Consider the following 21,163-nt stretch of genomic DNA (forward strand, 5'->3'; position numbering starts at 1 on the left):
TGGATTGTTTAAACTCTAAAAGAGTTTGAGGTGCTGCTGAGACTTTCAGGTAGACATATCCAACAGACAGTTGAAATATGAACCTAGTACTTTGAAGAGAGATTCTGGGTAGATACATATTTTGGAGTCATTTTTAAAGATGTGATTGTTGAAGTAAGAAACTACATGAGATCACCAAAGGAGTAATGTAAAGAGATGAGAGAAGGTCAAAGACAGAAACGTGGCAGACATCCACCTTTAAGGGAAAGATGAGAGGTCATTAAAGGAGGCAGAGAACTAGTAGTTAATGAAATAGGAGAACCATGATATTATGGATGCCAAAGGATGAAAGGATAATAAGAGGAAGGGATGCTTAGAGGTCAAGGAATACGAAAACAGGGGAAAGGACTTGAGAATTTATTGATTAAGCTGTCATTAGTGATCTTGGAGAGATTTGATGGGAATAGAAATCATATTGTAAGTTAAGGAAGTGGTGACTGTGTGGACTATTCTTTTTAGACTTTTGCTAGTAAAGGAGAGAGTGAGAGAGGAAGGAAGGGAGAGAGGGAAAGAGAGAGAGACAGACAGACAAGGAGAGACAGAGAGAGACAAAGAGAGAGACAGAGAGACACACAGAGACAGAGAGACACAGAGATAAAGGAGAGAAATGAAACAGACAGAGACAGAGAGAGAATCAAGTCATACAGAGGAACCTGAAAGTTCAGGATCTTGGTAAATCCAGGCCAACAGCCACTCTGGGTAAAGACAATTTTTTTCAACTGCAAAATTGAAATGGAAGATTTAAAGTCTGCTTATTTCCCTGTATAATCTCCTTCCAACCTCAATTCAACATATCACTGTCAACCTTCCAAATTTCTGGCCATGTGGTCCTTTCCCAACAGGTTTTGATTTATGGATTGATAGAAATTTAGAATTTGCTAATGATGTACAGCCTCCCTGAATGCATTGTATTTCCTTGTCCAACATTCCTATATTGAGAAATTTGGATTTTAATAAAAATGGAAGAATTGTAATTTTTCTGTCATTCTACCTTTACTTATTGAAATCCTTTCCAATTCAGGGTTACTCATTTCCTTATCCCCCTACCAACAACTATGCTTGATCTCATTTACGCACTTAATATTTTCTAACTTCAATCATTGTGTTTATGTCTTAGCTCCCTCTCTAGATTATAAACTCTTTGGGGGCAGGGATTGTGTTTCCAGCACCTATATACTTCTTTGCACAAAACAGGCAAAAATAAAAAAATGAAACCTTGTGACATACTACTTGAGTGACTTTGGGTAAGTCGCTTATCTCTGAGCCTCAGTGTCCTGTCAGATAAAGGTGTTGACTTATATCCCTTCTAAGGTCCTTTCTAGCTTTCAGGCCTATGTGATCTCATGAACCTAATAACATTAAATGGAATAGCTAATCTGTAGTAATTGGCTGGATTCTCTTGATTGGCTCAGTATTACTCCCACCTTTTGTCCCATTGTACTTTTGACCTCTGTTTCTCATTCTTCCCTTAGCTATGACTTTCTATTGTTTCCTCACTATCCCCATTCTTTCTACTTTCAGTGAGGTAGTGGATGCTTATAGAGAGATGTGCGGCACTTATTTTTTAAGGAAGCAAAATTTTAATCTAAGTTGTGAAAAGTATTTTACACTATTTTTGTATAATTACATTGGGATTTATTTTAGTGATGGTACAGCTGGGAAAGATTGCTCTAATTGTGTAATTTTCTGTAACTACTCTGGGACAAAAATCTTAGTAATTGGATTTTTTTATATATTTAACAAGTCGTCACAATTGGATACTTTTAAAACTATTTATTTGTGTTTACGCTTTAGAAGTCTTCAGGAGCTGGTTCCTATGTTCCCCAAAAAGTTTGTGTTTTTTCCAGCAGTTTAGAATGTAATATTTGATTTATTTAACTTTGAGTTATTAAAAAAGATTGACAACTCTGATTGTGCATTGTCTTTCCTAAATGGACCTTGGTTAAGATTTTTCAGGACTCTGCATTCCCGCCACACACTCTGCTGTTGCCATGGGAGCAGAATTTCTGTCATGTGCAGCATTATCTCCCGGGTGGTTCCATTTCCCAGAATGCTTTGCTGTTACTATGGAAATGACTGCCCATTAATCTTGCTGTCCTTTTACTACCAAAGCACCTTTAACTGTCTCAAACAATCAAGCAATGTTACTAGCAGCAGTAAAAGGAAGGAGAAAGCTGCTTCCCATTCTATAACCACAGAGCTGATTTTAATCAAGATTTAATCAAGGAGTAAAAGGAGCTAAGCTACAAAGATACTTTCCCTATTTCATCTTTCTCTTTAAGTCGTCCAGGATAGACTCACCCATGATACATGAGCATGTGCCCTTGATTTAGACCCCTATTAATTTTTTTAATGGAGGAAGATTCTAGACCTTTTCAAAAGTCTTGTTTTGTGTTTGACATCCATTACCAAAATGTCCCAGTGGACTCAGAGTGACACAAGTGGTCACTCCTATTAATTGAGAACATTAGTCTCTTGGAAAAACGCTACATCCAAGTTACAGAAACTATTTTGAAGACTTGCATTCTTTGGAGCAGCCTTGAAAATAAACACGTGCTCATGGGCCCAGAGACTTTAAACACATCATGTCAGGGGTTTAAGGAAATTAGGCTGTAGGCAGAGACCAGAAGAATTTTAGGAGTTCTGCCTTTCCTTTTGATGTCTGAAGGAACATGTATTTGGGGTAGGGTGGGGGACCAGTTTTGTAAAATTCAGGAAAAAAAAGTGCTTGTGGGAGAACACATTACTATGCAAAGTTCTCAGAATATCAATTAGAAAAAAGTATTGGAAAGCAAGTTAATCTAGGGGAGGGGGAAGGGAATGGCACATCTGGGCCACCTCGGTTGTGATACAATTTCTGGAAAGACTGTATTTTAAAAAGTAGAATAAATCACCATGCATTTGGTGATCTGGACGCCATACATAAGTACAGGACTCGTTTCTGCTTTGATGGAGAAAGTGCACAAATATGATGCAGGGAAGGGAGACAGAGGATGGAGTATTTTATAAAAAAAATGATAATACAAAAGCTGGTAATTTTTCTCCCCTCCTTTCTCAGGAAGCACAAGGTGATGAATACTCTGACCCTGGGGAAATGCAGAAGGGACTTTGCTTGCAGTTCTGGCCCTCTGCCCTGACGCTGTAGGACAAGCAGAGTCCAGCCACTACCCTCATAGTCTTTCTAGTGAGTAGGTTGGCAAGGATGCCCAGGTTTGTATAGGGTATTCACTAAATGAGCAAAGAATGGATATGACTGCCTCCAGACAAGACTGTGATTCAGACAAAGTTTTTTCATCAGGATTCATTTCTTCCTTTCCATTTCTGCTTTTATCCTGGTAACCAGTTCTGTGTTGCCTGGGTCTGTGTCACTGACAAATTCATTCACAGTAAGGTCATAGGATCATAAATTAAAGCTAGAATGGACCTCAGAGACCATCTAGTTCATTCCCCTTATTCTGTAAATGATGAATTCCCCCCCCCCAAAAAAACCCAACCCAGGTTAAGTGCCTAGTCTAAGGTCAAGTAAGTGGTAATTAGTAGGTGATCAGACTTAATGTCATTTCAGGAGCATTACTCTAAATTTTATTTTATTTTTTTGAAGACTGGGTCTCTATCTCACCCAGGCTGGAAGTGTACATCTGCCATTCTTGGGCCTGATCCCAATACTGATCATCACAGAAGCAGTCCTGATCAGTTCAGTTTTTCCAATTTGGGCTGGATCACTCCTCCAAAGATATACAATGTTTCTTTCCTCTAGGGGGCCATTCTTAGTGTGAACACTCAATCGGTTTTAGACCTACTAAAGTTCAGAACTCCCCAACTCGGGGGATCCACCAACCTTAGCCTCTGTAGTAGTGGGAACTACAGGCAAGCTCTGCCATGCCCACCTGCTGGAGCACTGCATTTTAAAAGAGGACATAGGCAGAAAACAATGTCTAGCAGTGCTGCTCCTAGAGAAATTTCAAGTATTTGTGGGTGAGTCATTTTTAGTTGGGAGAGGCCTTTCCCACAACCCTTAAATCACATTGCATTAAGCCACTCTCCACCCTGTTCATGCATAAATCTGGATTGTGGGAGGTACTTTCTCTACCTCTGTGGGAAACAATATGGTATAGCAGAAAGAATTTGGGATCTGGAGACTTGGGTTCATCTCCTGATTCTTTTCCTTGTTACCTGTGTGACAAGTCCATTAGTAGTAGTCCTGCAGTAAAAGAAGTAGTAGTTTTTCAAATTTGTTCATCTCCCTAAACTTCCAAAGTGAAAACCCGTAGGCTGTTTTCATGTTATGAAAAGGTGGTATTCTTGTCATAAATACTTCAAAGATCTGTAACTTTGTTTACAGGATACTCCCTCAGCAGAAGCAGATCACACCCCTCTGTCATTAAATACATGTCTGTGGTAAACCACCTGCCCTCAAAATAAAACAAAATGCAACTATGTCCACACGGCCATTCTGTTGGGGAGCTTTATGAACCTAGCTGGGCTGGTCCTCAGACCACAGACATGCAGTGCAGCAGTAGGCTTATATTTATGGCCTTTCCAGCTTGGTAGAAGCTGCTAGAGCTTGTACTCCACTGCCATAGGCTTTGAGAAACCAGGATCACCTCCCTTCACAGCAAGGATTCTGGGTAGGACTTTAATGGAGGAAAGGCAGGCAATGTGAGCTAGTTGAAAGAACATTGGATCTGGAGTCAGGAAACCCGTATTTGTTCAAATCCTGGCTCAATCACTGTATGACCATAGGCCTTGGTTTCCGTATTTAAAAAACCAATCAACCAAATCCTATGATCCAAATTACCAGTAGATTAATACAATATAGTCATTCCAAATGTACATACATTGGCAGTACTGACTCCAAAGGCAATGTCCAATGGACACAGCACTCAGGACCCTCTTTCGGGCTATTTATTCCCTTTGTAAATAGGAGTAACAAAACTAAGGAAGTAGGGAGAGAGTGCCAAAGGTCTCTTATTGGAAATTTTCTTTCTTTCTTTCTTTCTTTCTTTCTTTCTTTCTTTCTTTCTTTCTTTCTTTCTTTCTTTCTTTCTTTCTTTCTTTCTTTCTTTCTTTCTTTCTTTCTTTCTTCTTTCTTTTTTTTTAAACAAAGTTATGGCAAACACTAAATAAAGCTGTTCCATGATGTTCTCCATCTATTTCTTTTCCACCAAAATCAGATTTCTCTGTTACCAATGTCAGTCATGGATAAATCACTTGGATCATGTATACATGCAAAAATCTTTAGATCTACTACTTAAAGGGGATGTTGGGAATTCAGAAAAGGGTCAGAGGAGAACCATGAAGATGAACGAAAGGTTAGAGAGAAAAAACAATTAACCAAACAATAAACATATATTAAGTGCCTACTCAGCACCAGGAACTGTGCTAAACACTGGGAATACAAAAAGAGGCAAAAGATGGTGCCTGCCTTCAGAGTGCTCACAATCTAACAGGGGAAACAATATGCAAACAAATATATACAAACAAGCTATATATAGGATAAATAGGGAATAAAACAGAGGGAAGGCATTAGAATTAAGAGGGATCAGGAAAAGCTTTCTATAAAAGGAAGCCAGGTTGAGACCAGAAAGTAAAGGCTAAGGGATCTGAGATTATTTAGCCTGGGCATTTTGATAAGATGTTGAATATTTTTTCTTTATACCCACAGAAAGGATAAAGAGATAGACTGGATTATAGCATTAGAGATTTAAGTTAGACATGAATGGATTTCTTTCAGGGTTGTTAGAGCCTGTAATGGATACCAGGGGAAGTTGTAGAGCTTCTTTTTCTGGAAGGTGTCAGAAATAGGATAGTTTATGACATTTCTTACTTAATGGAACCATGTGAAATCCATAATTTTTATGTTTAAAAATATTATTTAATTCAAATAACCAAGACTAAAAATGGTTCCGTTTACATTGGATATCCTATAGAATAGCACTTCTCAAAATGGTCCACGTGGGCTTTTCTAGTTTACTTGTAGCCCATTCAATTTTTTTTTTTTTGCTGGAATTGTCCAGGTGGCCTAAAGGCAGTTCTTAAATTCCAATTGGTATGTGCTGCTGTCTGAGTGGGCTTCCAACCCAGTAAGAAACAAAGAGAGAAGAAATGGGGTTCTGAGTGATTTCACTGCTCAAAGTTAGCAAGTCACAATTTTGGGAGTTAGACTTACTGTTACTTGAAGCTTGGATAAGAAGTGAAATGGTTTGATTGGACCAGATGATCTCTAATATCCCTTCTAGCTCTATGTTGAGTTGTCAACCTTTGATCTTACTAGCTTTTGCCTCTGGAATGAGATAGAAAGGGGGGGAGGTACTCATAGACACAGGGATACAAAAATAGCAGATAGGTGAGGTGAGCCATGGAAAGTCTTACTTAAGGAGATCACATCCGACATTTTAGCCTTATTCCTCTTTAGATAACCCAAGCTGAGACCTCACATCCTTTTCTCTTTTTTCTTCTTCCTTCCTCCCTCCCTTCCTCCCTCCCTCCCTCCCTTCCTTCCTTCCTTCCTTCCTTTCTTCCTTCCTTCCTTCCTTCCTTCCTTCCTTCCTTCCTTCCTTCCTTCCTTCCTTCCTTCCTCCCTCCCTCCCTCCCTCCCTTCCTTCCTCCCTCCCTTCCTTCCTTTCTTCCTCCCTTCCTTCCTTCCTTCCTTCTTCTTCCTTCCTTCCTTCCTTCCTTCCTTCCTTCCTTCCTTCCTTCCTCCCTCCCTCCCTCCCTCCCTCCCTCCCTCCCTCCCTCCCTCCCTTCCTTCCTTCCTTCCTTCCTTCCTTCCTTCCTTCCTCCCCCTCCCTCCTCCCTTCTTCCTTCCTTCCTTCCTTCCTTCCTTCCTTCCTTCCTTCCTTCCTTCCTTCCTTCCTTCCTTCCTTCCTTCCTTCCTTTCTTCCTTCCTTCCTTCCTTCCTTCCTCCCCCTCCTCTTTTTCCTCCTCCATAATACTGATCAGAGCTGACATTTGTTTGGCACGTCACAGTTTACAAAGTACTTCTACCCATCCCACACTTATGGCCAATGACAATTGAATGAAGGCTGCTGGGGCAAAACCATAAAATGGTCACTTTCTTACCAGTCTTCCCTGCTCTAGTCACTTCTATCCTTCCCACTCCACTTTCAAGGTGAGTTTGTTTCCTCGTGGCAAATGGAACCCCATGGGCCAAGTGATTCTTGAAGCTTTAAGCACAAAGCAGAACCTTCCCTGAGACAGGTTCAGAATCCTGGTTTTAGGATAATTTATATGTACTCTTGCCAGAAGGCAGAGGATGGACTAGATGACCTCTAACAGTCCTTTCTGGCTTTTGCTATTACCCACACTTTCCCAAGGAGGACAAGAAAACAACTTAATTGATTGCATTGTCTGCATTGTCTGTCATGCTCATGCTCTATCTGTCTCTCTGATATCTCAATGGAGGAGGCAGAGCCTGTGTCAGCAAATTTGAGTGGCAAAGCTCAGAGTGTGATTTCCTTGAGGTTAAAAGTGCACTTTCTAATATTGTCATTTAATTCTACAGGGCATATGTGATATAAAGGAAAAGAAAATCACATTTGGGGAGCTTTGTGTGCAGTATGCATTCATTAAAGATTTTTCTCAGCATACGCTTGAGTCAAATTCTAAGTTCATTTAGAAGATGCATCGCTAAAGGATTTTGAAACTGATTTAGGGGTTGTTCTTCCTGTGGGGGTATATGAGATGGGTGGAATTACAGATGCTAGCCAACTCAATTAGCTGTGTTAATAGATGAGGAAGATAGCATGGATAATGGAAATCCACAGATAATCCCCAAATCTCATTTAGGCTGACAGGTTCTACCTTCCCCTCCTCACAAACCTTTTTACCAGAGATACTAACAAGTGTTCAACTTGATTGGTTTGAGTTTCAGATCTTTTTATTTCCCCTGTCTATGCTCTGGAAAATGTGCAAATGAACCATAGATGAGCTTAAGGGTGGGTTCAGGAGGAAGAGGAGAATTCAGGAAGCAGGATAACCCAGAGATGTAATGCATGTCTTTGAATCCTAAGTTTGAATCCTTGTCCTGTTATTTACTACTTGTGAGACTCTGGACAAGTCATTTAACCTTTATAGGTTTCACTTTCTTCATCTGTAAAATGAGGGAGTTATACTAATGAACTCTGAAGTTTCTTCCAGGTCTTAATAATCCCATGACAATTTGCTATGAATTCCTTGTTTTACTTCTAGCTATGAAATAATAATATGGGATGAGTATGCTTATATAATATATGCTATGTGTATATGTAAACACATATATATATACACACCACATTATATATTAATATAGACAGACTTATACCTTGTGTTTGGGTGGCTCCTCCCAGAACCTCCACTCTATGTGCTTAGGCCAGCACAATGAAGGATCTGGGAAGAGCCATTCATCCTATGTACATTCCTCTCATTTCCTCTCTCAACTTCCTTTTTTGTGTGGTCTTCCTGAATTAAAAAGGAAGCTCCCTGAGGGTAGGAACTGTCTTCCTTTCTGCTTGTATTGGTGTTCCCAGAGCTCAGTACAGTGCTAGACATATAGTAAATGCTTGTTGATTCTGATGATCTTCCATCTCTGCAAAGAAGAGGGTGGTGTTTATACCACAGCCTACTTTGTTGTTCTCAATGCCTGAAATGCTTTCACTTTCTATCGAAATAATACCCATACTCTGAGGTCCAATTTAAATACTATGTTCTCCAGAAAAAGCTGCCTAAGGAAGCCTGTTATGGTGAAATGAACACTAATCTTGGAGTAAAATATATATATACCATGCCTCCCTGCTCCCTGGCCATCTTCTCCAAAGCTATGTGGTTTTACTTGAACTCCATCTCTGGGTCCTAGAAGCAACTCTGTTTTGAGGGGGTATACTCTTCCTACTTACCACTACAGCTGTCAAGCCTACATCTTCCCTTTTGGGTAAGGAAAAGCAGAATGGGAACAAGTGACTATAACTTTTTTACTGTATTGGAAAAAAATGCTGACATCTAACTGGAAGACAAAATCTTGGTGTGTGAAGAACTGGCTGAGCTTGTCTGCATTACCCAGAAACAACCAAACTGTTAAGTTTGGCTTAAAAGGGAATTGATAGCCATTTCAATGAGAGCTTTCTATTTATAAAACTATATTTATGAAACTAGCCACTCACAGGAATGACAAATTAGACCATAAACATAACCATTTACTTAATAATAACAACACATAATAACAATAATAGGTACTCATATAAGACAAATGCAGAATTAAAAACACACACACATACATTCATCATGGTTCACAGAAATCTAGCACACACTATCCCACCAAACATCTTTTGTGAAAAGTAGACACACACTTAATGAAACCTGGCAGGGTTTCTTCGTGAGTAAGGAAAAAACATATGCTTTGGGTAACTCATAACTTTGGCCCATTGGCTTTGGTATCCTGTGTCATGGATCAAGTTAGGAATATCAACACCACATGGAGCTGCTCCTTTGTTAACTCTTCCCCTTCTGGTCCTTAGTACTCTCCTGCTGGCCAAATCCTTTTCTCCCCTTACTCTCACGTTGGTGAAGATGCAATTTCTTTAAACTCACAAATCACCCCTAAAAGTGTGCTACAAAAATAATCTGTTATTAAAATGGCTAACAATTCCCTTTTAAGCCAGAGAACTACAACACTTATCAGTATGGTTCTCTCTGAGTAGTGCAGACAAGCCCAGCCAGCTCTGGGTAATGCAGACAAGCCCAGCCAGTCCTTCACTCTCCAAGATTTTATTTTCCAATTAGACTTCAGCATTTTTTCCTTATACAATTAAAGAAGCTAGTCACTTGTTCCCATTCTGCTTTTCCCTATCCAACCAAAGAGGGAAGCAGAAAGCAAAAGGCACTTTTGGGAGGCTTCATATTTTTCAAATTGTAGATGGGCCAGAAATTCTCTTCCAATAAGCTTGAGCTTATGTTCATTTGATCAGCAATCTAGAAGCTGAGAGTTTTTTCACACTGCTCTTGATGTCATTTTCTCCACACAGATGCAACAGGGATGGTTTTTTTCCTTTCCTTTCCTTTTTTCTTCTTTTTTTTTTGCCTCCACTGGTGCTTCTTTCTCCTGCTCACCTCTAGCTAGCTTTTTCATTCACTATTTTTCAGTGCCTCAAGTTAAAGACTCCTAAGTGAGACACCATTCCCTTATTAGGTAAAAATTCATTAAATTTCCCTTATGAAATCAACAATTCTTATTTAATCATCCCATTGTCTCCAAACTGATATTTGATTGATCATTCTGACAGTTTTGACCTCCTTTAAGACTCACTGGACATGAGGGAGGAGTTGGAATATTCTTCTTGCTCCCCATTGCCAGGCTTCAATCTATCACCACCACCACCATCCAGGAACCTCTCTTCCTTTGAGGGCCATTCAATCCATAAATACCACTCACTTAAGATTCTGGTACCTCTTATCTACCCACCTCTAGGGATGCTCTCCTTTCTTCAATGAATTTAGTACCTGGCTCACAGTCATTCTCTATTCCCCAACTTCCACCCTCATAAAAGAAGACTTAAACATATGTTGCTACTCCCTCAAATATCCCTTGATTCCACAACTTACTCATTTCACATGACCCACTCCTTCACCCTACCTCAGCCACACATAAAGATGGTCGTACTTTTGATCTTGACATCACTCGCAAGTGTTTGACTTCTATGTTCTTGAACTATGAAATTCCCTTACTTTCTCCTTCCTCTCTGCCTTATAGCACCTAACTCTATCCTTCATTCTCACAGTGACTTCTAATCCCTCAACCCCTTAATTCTTTCCCAGGCCATCACCCTTGTAATGTATACATTCTTTTCCCTTACCTGTCTTGAATGTGTGATGAGCCAATTCAACTTTACAGTGTCCTCTTCTCTTAAGTCCCTTGTTCCCTTATCCAGTTGCAGATCTTACTCTGCTAAGCCTCAACCTTGGATTACTCCTATCATCTGCTGCCTTTGATTCTATTCACATGCTGCTGAACAAAGCAGAAGGATGCCACAAAACAGAGTCCACTAACAATTTATGTTACATAATCTCAATTGGGCATTCATGCAATCCTTTTGTACTTCCCTTACTGATTCACCATCCCACTCAATACATCCCTCCTGAAACCTCTGAGGGTTCCCCCTCCTCTCTCTCAGCTGAGAATCTTATATTATAATTCATATAATTCGTGTAATGGAATACTATTGTGCTATAAGAAATGATGAACAGGCAGACTTCAGAAAAACCTGGAAATACTTGTATGGTCTGATGCTGAGTGAAGTGAGCAGAACCAAGAGAATGTTATACACAGTAATAGCCACTGGTGCCATGATTGATATTGATAGACTTAACTCTTCTCAGCAATACAAGGATCTAAAATATCTCCAAAGGCCTCATGATGGAAAATGCTATCCACATCCAAAGAAAGAACTATGGAGTTTGAATGCAGATCGAAGTATACTATTTGCTATTTTTTCCTCTTCTGTTGTCTTTTGTTTCCTCTTTCTGGTGGTTCCTCCTATTGGTTCTAATTCTTACTTATAACATCACTAATGTGAAAATATGTTTAATAAAAATGTATATGTATAGCCTATATTAGATTACACACAGTCTTGGGGAGGGAGGTGGGGAAGGAAGGGGAGAAAAATTTAAAACTCAAAAGCTTATGGAAGGGATTGTTGATAAATCAAAATAAATTAAAAACAATGGAAAAAAAATTGAGGACATTTGTGGAGAGCTCCTTCTTATCCCCTCCTCCTCATATCATATCACTCAAATGCCTTCTGCTACTATTATCTGCTTTACCTTGTCTCATGTGAAGAAGTGGCTCTTCTTGCCAAGGTGGACTCATTTACAAGCAATCCCATTCCATTTTCTCCAGCATATTTTACTATCACTTATAGTCTCTCATTAATCTTGAACTGTTCCCTATCTACTGGGTGCTTCCCAACTGCCTACAAACATGCCCATACCATTCCCATCTTCAAAAACCCTGTCCTTGATCTGTCCATCCCACTACCTACTGTCCTATATTTCTCCTGACTTTTGTGACTAAACTTCTTAAGAAGGTCATCTACAACAGGCACGACCACTTCCACTTCTATCACTCAATTCTTAACTCTCTGCACTCTGAATTTTGACCTCATAATTCTTCTGAAACTGCTCTCTTCATAGTTACTCCGTGATCTCTTAATTGCCAAAATGAATGTTCTTTTCTCAATCCTTATCCTTCCTGACCTTGCTGCAGCCTTTGGCACTGTTGATTATCCTCTCCTCCTGTTTATGTGTTTGTGATACCACTCTTTCCTGGTTCTCCTTCTGTCTACTCCTTAGTCTCCTCGATTCCTCCTTCTCCCTCACTGCTCCCATCCACTCTGCTTACAAGTCCCATCAATTCCCCTTCTCTCCTCCGTTGCTGCCACCACCCAGGTGCAGGCCCTTATCTCTCCACATCTGGATTAGTCATAGCTTGCTAGTTGGTCTCCTTGCCTCAAGGGTATCCCCATTCCAGTCTACTTTGCACTCAGCTGACAAAGTCATCTTCCTAAAATGCAGACCTGACTTTGTCACTCCTACTTCCCACAACTCAATAAACTTCAGTGACTTCTTATCACCCCCAGGCTCAAATATAAAATCCTCTGTAAAGAGCTTTAGCTCTTTACAACCCTACCTTTCCATGTTTACATATTGCTCCTTTCCATATACCCTAACGTTCAGTGGCTTTAACCTCACATTCACAAGATATTCCATCTCCTGATTCTGGGTATTTTCACTGGCCATGCCCCAGGCCTGGAATGTTTTTCCTCTTGGTTTCCACTTCCAGGTTTTTCTGTCTTCTTTCAATTTTCATCCAAAATCCCACCTTCTACAGGAAGCCTTTTCTGATCCCTTTTTAATGACAATGTCTTCTCTCTGAGACATATTTTGATTCTACCCCGTATATATTTTATTTGTACATAGTCATTTGTGTATTGTCTCTCCCAATATGCTGTGAGCTCCTTGAAAGCAGGAACTGTTTTTGCCTTCGTATCTCCACTGCCCAGTGCATAGTAGGTGCTTAATAAATGCTTGTTGACTTCTTTTGACTTGACTGAATTAAAAACAGCATGCAAAGGAGCCAATCTCTTGAAACTTCAGTTATTCTCTTCAACAATCATGTCTCTGAAAACCGGTTCTTCACATTTACACTGTATAAGCTTTCAGTACATGGTAGTTCTTTTTCTGACCCTTTTGACCACCAAACAGTTTAGATACAAGAGGTTGCTTTACAAGGTAATTTAAGCCTTTTTACTTATGCCAAATTTATTTTCTGTCCCTTTTGGCAACCAAACTGCTTGCAGCTTATCTGAAAGCTTTCTTTACATGTAGGTTTTAGCAGTTTTTATTATACCAAGATTCTTTACTAGCCTCTTTCATCAACCAAACTACAAAACACCTTAAAGGGACAATTCCTTCTATATACAAAGTAACTTCTGGGTGGAGGGCATTAGCAATAGTTTTTATTTTAATTTTATTGGGGGCAGGTACCATATTTTGTTTATCCATGTATATTTGTTCTCTAATAAATGTTTATGGAATGAATATAAACCAGTTGGAATTTGAAGAAACTTGAAAAGTGGGTGTTCCTGCTTTGGAAGGTGCTAGTATCTCAGTCAGTCAGTCAGTCAGTCAATAAGCATTTAATAAGAACCTGCTATGTGCCAGACACCCTGCTAATCATTAGAGATACAAAGAAAGACAGAAGACAGTGTCTGCCCTGGAGAAGCTCACAATCTATGAGGGGAAGGAGAAGACAACAAGCGTAGAAATATGTATAAACAAGCTATATACACCATAAATGGGAAATAATTAGCAGAGGGAGCATTAAAAATAAGATGGATTTCTTGTAGAAGGTTTCTTGTGGAAGGTGAGACTTTAGCTGGGACTTGAGGGAAACCAAGGGAACTCAGAGGCGGGGATAAGGAGGGAGAACATCCCAGGCATGAGGGAAAGTCAGAGAAAATGCTTGGAGACCAGCGTCACTGGATTGGTGGTGGTGTTCTTCATGCTCAAACAGGGCCAGAATGATACCACTATGTCCAGGTCAAGGTGCAATGTGTCTGCCTGTGGCTGATCAGTTCAATATGAGCTTGCAAGGTTCTATCACAGGTCGGGGCACAAATACTCCACATGAACATTTGGAGCAAAGACATCTCTAAATTTGTGTACATTTCTTTTGGGCGACTGTGATTCTGCTTTGCGTATTGAGCACAGTTTTTGATGTGGGCACACATCCTGGGCAGTCCTGTGCCAGTGTCTTCCATGGCTCATAATCAATTCCAAAGTTCTTCAGAGAGACCTTGACAGTGTCCTTGTATTGCTTCTTCTGACCTCTGGGTAAACACTTGCCTCGTGGGACTTCTCTGTTAATCAGTCTTTTAAGGAAACGTACATTTGGCATTTGAACAATGTGGCCAGTCCATTATAGATGTATTCTCTGCAGTAGAGTTCGAACTCGTGGCAGTTTACCTTGAGAACGGACCTCAGTGTTTGGTACCTTATCTTGCCAGGTGATCTTCAGCTTCTTTCTAAGACAATTCAAATGGAAGTGATTCCATTTCCTGGCATGGCACTGGTATATTGTCCAGATTTCACAGCCATACAACAATGAAGTCAGCACAACGACTCAGTAGTTGGTTAGTAGTTGGCCTAATACCTCTTCTCTCCCACACTGTCCTTTGAAGCCCAACAAACACTGGATTAAAGGGTACATGGAGAGGTAGAAGGTGGAAGAAGATTGGAAAGGGAGGGATGGAAGGTCTAGGTTATGAATGGCTTTGAATGCCACACTGAGGATTTTTATTTTATCCTGGGAGTGACAGCAATTGGAGTTTATTGAATAGGTGACATGGTTGGACCCGTGCTTTAGAAAAATCACTTTGGCAGCTAAATAGATTTAATTCCTACACCAGTACACTCCTGGCCATCAAGATCAATACCCCCTTCAATCCAGGCACCAGGAAGTCCACACATATGGGTTGACATCCAGGCAGACCTTGGAGACAGACCAGATAGGTTTCAAGTGCAGTTGTAGCCTCTTGCTACAGTTGGTGCTAGAGGGTGCCCTTGTCCTATTTCCTCTGCTATCCTTGTTTGTCATTTCCCAACTTTAACTCCCTGTTCATTGCTCATGAAAATTATTCTTGTGCTCACTCCAGCAAGACTATGTTATCACAAGTGCAACTTTGATGCTGGCGGACATTGTTTCTGCCTCAAAATCCTTTCTACCTCTATGATTCCAATGATAAAAACCTTCCCATTCAGAGCCAAACTCCACAGTGGTTAGAGGGAACAATGTGGAATACTTAAACCCCGCAGGGTAACTAAGCAAGCGTACTCTACCTCAAAGGCCATTGGCTCACAGGGTCCTTCTATTTGCTCAGGTCTCTGCATCTTAAGATCATGCTCCTTTAGAAGTGTTCTGATGTGGATATAAAGAATCTTCTGAATTCAAGACACAAAGAGCCATTCTCAGAAATGTGTACATTTCCATTGCTGGGGCTGTATCATATCCACAAACTAGATTGCCTCTTCTCTGTCCTGCTGATTTCAATCTGGCAGGAGCATCACATTTCTTTGTACTCTATGCAGCACATGTGCATATGGTGCATGCTAAATATAAACCGCAATTGGCAGGATGCTTTCCCCTTTCCCTTTGTTTCAAAAAACATAATGAAAAAAATAAGGACATCTTCTACAAAAGGAGAGAACCTCTTAGGAAGTGGAATAATCCTATCAACAAACCAAGCATTGTCAACATAATTTTGGCACTCGACAATCTTGGCAGGAGCATGTCTTCTGCTGTCCCATGACTCAAGATGGTGCTGATGACTATGGTTTGAGAACTTCTACAAAGCAGCTTGCTTAAATTCCTAGGTTATTAAATTAGTAGGCAGAGTTTTCAGGAAGGTCAGTACTGTCTCACTGGCTCTGACACTTATTATCTAGGTGGATCTGCCTAAGTCATGTAATTTCCTTAAGCCACAATTTCCTCCTCTGTAAAATGGGAATAAAAATAATCTGTATTTCTTTGGCTTTTGTACTCACATTATCTGGGCCCAATCTAATTTCTCAGCTGGTTTGGGGGACCTCAGAAAAGCTTTTTCTTTATAAGCCCTTGGGAAAGAGGTCACCCGTACTGGTACTGAGGTGGTAGGGAAGCAAATCATTATTTGGCAAAAACGTCTTTTTGTAGGGACAGAGGAAGGAAGGAAACAAACATGCATTAGGTGCCTACTATGTGACAGGCATTGTGCTAAGTGCTTTAAAATATTATCTCATTTCATCCTTCCAACAACTGTTGTTCAGTCATTCCCCAATGGATGGGCATCCCCTCAATGTCTAATTCTTTTTTTTTCCCAATGTCTAATTCTTAGCCTTTACAAAAAGAGCTTCTATAAATATATTTTTGAGCAAATAGGTTCTTCCCCCTTCCCCCATGAGGTCTGGATATATAGATTGGGGAGTCATCTGAATAGGGAGGATGGTTGAAGTTGGGGGGAATTTTTAAGATCCTTAGGAGAGAGTATAAAGAAAAAAAGAGAAGGCATATGAGAGAGTGTTTGGGGATGTCCAAGGTTAGGGAGTGGGGCATATCATGATTATCCAATGACAGAGATTGATGAGTAGCCAGACTGGTAGGAGGAGAACCAAATTAGTCAATTAGCAAGTACTTATTAATTATCTACTACGTACCTGACACTGTGCTAGGTGCTGGGGATACAAATAAAAAGAATGAACCCCTTCTTTCAAGAAGCTTGCATTCTAACAACAGAGACAACACATTTACATATAAGTATATCCAAAATAAATATGAAGAAAATATGAGTAAATACAAAATTCTTAAATGCAAGGTAGTTTTGGAGGGAAGGCATGGATAGTTGGGGGGAGGCATCAAGAAAGGCTTTATATAGAATGTGGTGCTTGAGCTGTATTTTGATTTAATTTTTTTTTAATTTTTAGGCAATTGGGGTTAAGTGACTTGCCCAGGGTCACACAGCTAGTAATTGTCAAGTGTTTGGTCTGAGGCTGGATTTGAACTCAGGTCCTCCTGACTTCAGGGCTTGTCCTCTATCCCCTGCACCACCTAGCTGCCCCTTGAGCTGTATTTTGAAGGAAGACAGGGATTCTATGAAGTGATGAGAGAGTGCATTCCAGGAGCAGGGGATAGTCAGTGCAACAGCATGGAGATGGGAGTTGGGGTATAATGTGTGAAGATAGAGAAAAGCCAGTTTGTCTGGATCATAGATTAAGGAAGGAGGAGTGATGTCAGTGAGTCTGGAAAGATAGACTGGGGCCAGGATCAATCAGTCAGTAAGTAAATAAACATTTACTGAATGCTTATTATATACCAGGAATTGTCTTCAATGCTAGGAACACAGAGAAAGGTGAAAGACAACCTTGCTCTCAAGCTAAACAGAGGAATAAGGGATCCCACAGGCATTAGGGAGACTCTGGAGATTATTGAGTAATGAAGTGACAAGTTTATATCTCTCCTTAAGGAAAATCATTTTGGCATCAGTGTGTGGGATGGACTAGAGTTGTTAGAGACTTAAGGCAGGGAGATCAGTTGGAAGGCTGTTAGAACAATCTAGGCAAGAGATGATGAGGTGAACCAAGGTGACATCTGTATGAGGAGAGAATGTTTGGACTTGAGAAATGTTGTGAAGTAGAAACAGCAAGATTTGGCAACTGATTGGATATATGGGATGAGAAAGAATGAGGAGTTGAGAATAAAGCTGAGGTTACAAAGCTGGGCAACTAGAAGAATAGTGGATAATGACTTCAGTTTTTTACATGTTGAGTTTGAGTTATTTTGGGGAATTCAAGTTTAAAACGTCAAATAGGTAACTGGTGATGTGGCAGAGCTCAGGGCAGAGACTGGGACTGATATGTATACACACAGACACACCCACACACACATATATATATACACACACACATATATACATACATACATACATCTATCTATCTATATCTATCTATATCTATATCTATATCTATATCTATATCTATATCTATATCTATATCTATATCTATATCTATATCTATATCTATATCTATATCTATATCTATATCTATATCTATATCTATATCTATATCTATATCTATATCTATATTGGCAACTGATGAGGTCACTGAGAGGGAGTGTAGAGACAGAAGAAAAGGGGCCCAGGTAGGAGTCTTGGTGAACATTCCCAGTTAGGTGGCATGATATGAATGATGATTCAATGAAAGAGAATGAGCAGAAGTGGTCAGGCAAGGTAAGATGAAAATCAGAAGAAAGTAATGTCATGGAAATCTAGAGATGAGAGAGTATTCTGGAGAGAGGGTGACTAACACTGTCAAATGCAGCTTACAGAGGAAGGATGACCAAGAAAAGACCATCTCATCTGGCAACTAAGAATTCACTGGTAATTTTGGAGAGAGCAGTTTGAGTTGAGTGATGATAAAGGTTGAAGAATGAATGAACAGAGGGAAGGTAGAGTGTAAAGAAAGCTTGAGGGGAATGGTAGAAGCTAATAAAAGTTTAAGTTCTTTTTTAGCTAGAAAAGAAGGAAGAAGAGAGTTCCAGAAAGGAAGTGAGGTCAGCAGTATCAAATGTAGCACAGGTCAAGAAGTATGAAGACTGAGGAAGGCCTTCATATCTGTCTCAATGAACAGTTTATTTGGAAACCTTGGATAGCAGTTTCAATTGATCAATGAAGCTGGAAGCTGGATTACCAGACATTGAGAAGGGAGAGAGAGAAGAGGAATTAGAGATGATGAGTGTAGGTTTATTTTTCTTAGAATATGATTGAGAAAAGGAAGAGAAAGAGCACTAAAAGACAATAGCTTGATGGAATAGTAGGGTCAAATCAAATTCTTTTTTTTAATACAATTTTTTTATTTTTAATTTTCAATATTTACTTCCACAAGATTTTGAGTTCTAAATTTTCACCCCATCTCACCCCTCCCCCCACCCCAAGATGGCATGCATTCTGAATATCCCTTCCCCTAGTCTGTCCTCTCTTCTATCTCTCCCCCCCCTTCTCTTATCCCCTTCCCCTTCTATTTTCCTGTAGGGCAGGATAGACTTCTGTGCCCCATTTCCTGTATTTCTTATTTCCCAGTAGCATGTGAAAACATTTTTCAAACATATCTTTTTAAAACTTTAGGTTTCAAATTTTATCCCTTCCTCCCTCCCCATCCACCTTCATTGAAAAGGCAAGTAACTCAATATAGGTTATACATGTGCAGTTATGCAAAACACGTCCATAGTAGACATGTTGTGAAAAACTAACTCTATTTCCCTTAATCCTATCCTGCCCTCCCATTTATTCTATTCTTTCTTTTGACCCTGTCCCTCCTCAGAAGTATTTGCTTCTGATTACCACCTTTCCCAATCTGCCCTCCTCTCTATCATCCCCCTGTTCTCTTGTCTCCTTCTCCCCCTGTTTTCCTGTAGGGTAAGACAGATTTCTATACCCAATTCCCTCCTTAAGCCAAATCCTATGAGAATAAGATTCACTCATTTCCTCTCACCTTCCCCCATTTCCCCTCCACTGTAAGAGCCTTTTCTTTTCCGTTTTTTCTTTGTGAGATAGTTTACCCCATTCTACCTCTCCCTTTCTTCTTCTTCTAGTATAATCCTGTCTCATCCCTTAATTTTATTCTCCAGATATGACCCCTTAATCTTCAACTCACCCTGTGCCACCTATCTATCTATCTATCTATCTATCTATCTATCTATCTATCTATCTATCTATCCATATATATAATTTTTTCCTCCAACTAGCCTAATACTGACAAAGGTCTTGAGCTATAAATATCATCTTTCCATGCAGGAATGTAAACAGTTCAACCTTAATAAGTCTCTTATGATTTCTCTTTCCTGTTTACCTCTTCATGTTCCACTTGAGTCTTGTATTTGAAAGTCAAATTTTCTATTCAGCTCTGGTCTTTTCATCAGGAATGCTTGAAAGTCCTCTATTTCACTGAATGACCATTTTTTCCCTGAAGGATTATACTCAGTTTTGCTGGGTAGGTGATTCTTGGTTGTAATCCTATCTCCTTTGCTCTCTGGAATATTATATTCCATGCCCTGCGGTCCTTTAATGTAGAAGCTGCTAAATCTTGTGTTATCCTGATTGTGTTTCCACAATACTTGAATTGTTTCTTTCTGGCAGCTTGTAATATTTTCTCCTTGACCTGGGAACTCTGGAATTTGGCTACAATATTCCTAGGAGTTTTCCTTTGGGGATCTCTTTCAGGAGGAAATCAGTGGATTCTTTCAATTTCTATTTTGCCCTCTGGTTCTAAAATATCAGGGCAGTTTTCCTTGATAATTTCTTGAAAGATGATGTCTAGGCTCTTTTTTTGATCATGGCTTTCAGATAGTCCAATAATTTTTTTTAAGTCCAATAATTTTTAAATTCTCTCTCCTGGATCTATTTTCCAGGTCAGTTGTTTTTCCAATGAGATATTTCACATTGTCTTCTATTTTTTCATTCTTTTGGATTTGTTTTACAGTGTCTTGATTTCTCATAAAGTCACTAGCTTCCAATTGCTCTATTCTAATTTTTAAGGAAGTATTTTCTTCAGTAATCTTTTGGACTTCCTTTTCCATTTGGCCAATTTTTCTTTTTAGGGCATTCTTCTCCTCATTGGCTTTTTGGACCTCTTTTGCCATTTGGGTTAGGCTATTTTTTAAGGTGTTATTTTCTTCAGTATTTTTCGGTCTCCTTTAGCAAGCTGTTGACTTGTTTTTCATAATTTTCTTGCATCACTCTCATTTCTCTTCCCAGTTTTTCCTCTACTTCCCTTACTTGCTTCTCCAAATCCCTTTTGAGCTCTTTTTTTTTTTAGGCAATTGGGGTTAAGTGACTTGCCCAGGGTCACACAGCTAGTAAGTGTTAAGTGTTTGGTCTGAGGTTGGATTTGAACTCAGGTCCTCCTGACTTCAGGGCCAGTGCTCTATCCACTTCGCCACCTAGCTGCCCCTCCTTTTGAGCTCTTCCAAGGCCTGGAACTGATTCATATTTTTCTTGGAGGCTTTGGATGTAGGAGCTTTGACTTTGTTGTCTTCTTCTGGTTGTATATTTTGATCTTCTTTGTC

This window comes from Phascolarctos cinereus, unplaced genomic scaffold, assembly GCF_003287225.1.
Source record: "Phascolarctos cinereus isolate Bilbo 61053 unplaced genomic scaffold, phaCin_HiC Scaffold_4;HRSCAF=312, whole genome shotgun sequence".
Lineage (NCBI taxonomy): Eukaryota > Metazoa > Chordata > Mammalia > Diprotodontia > Phascolarctidae > Phascolarctos > Phascolarctos cinereus.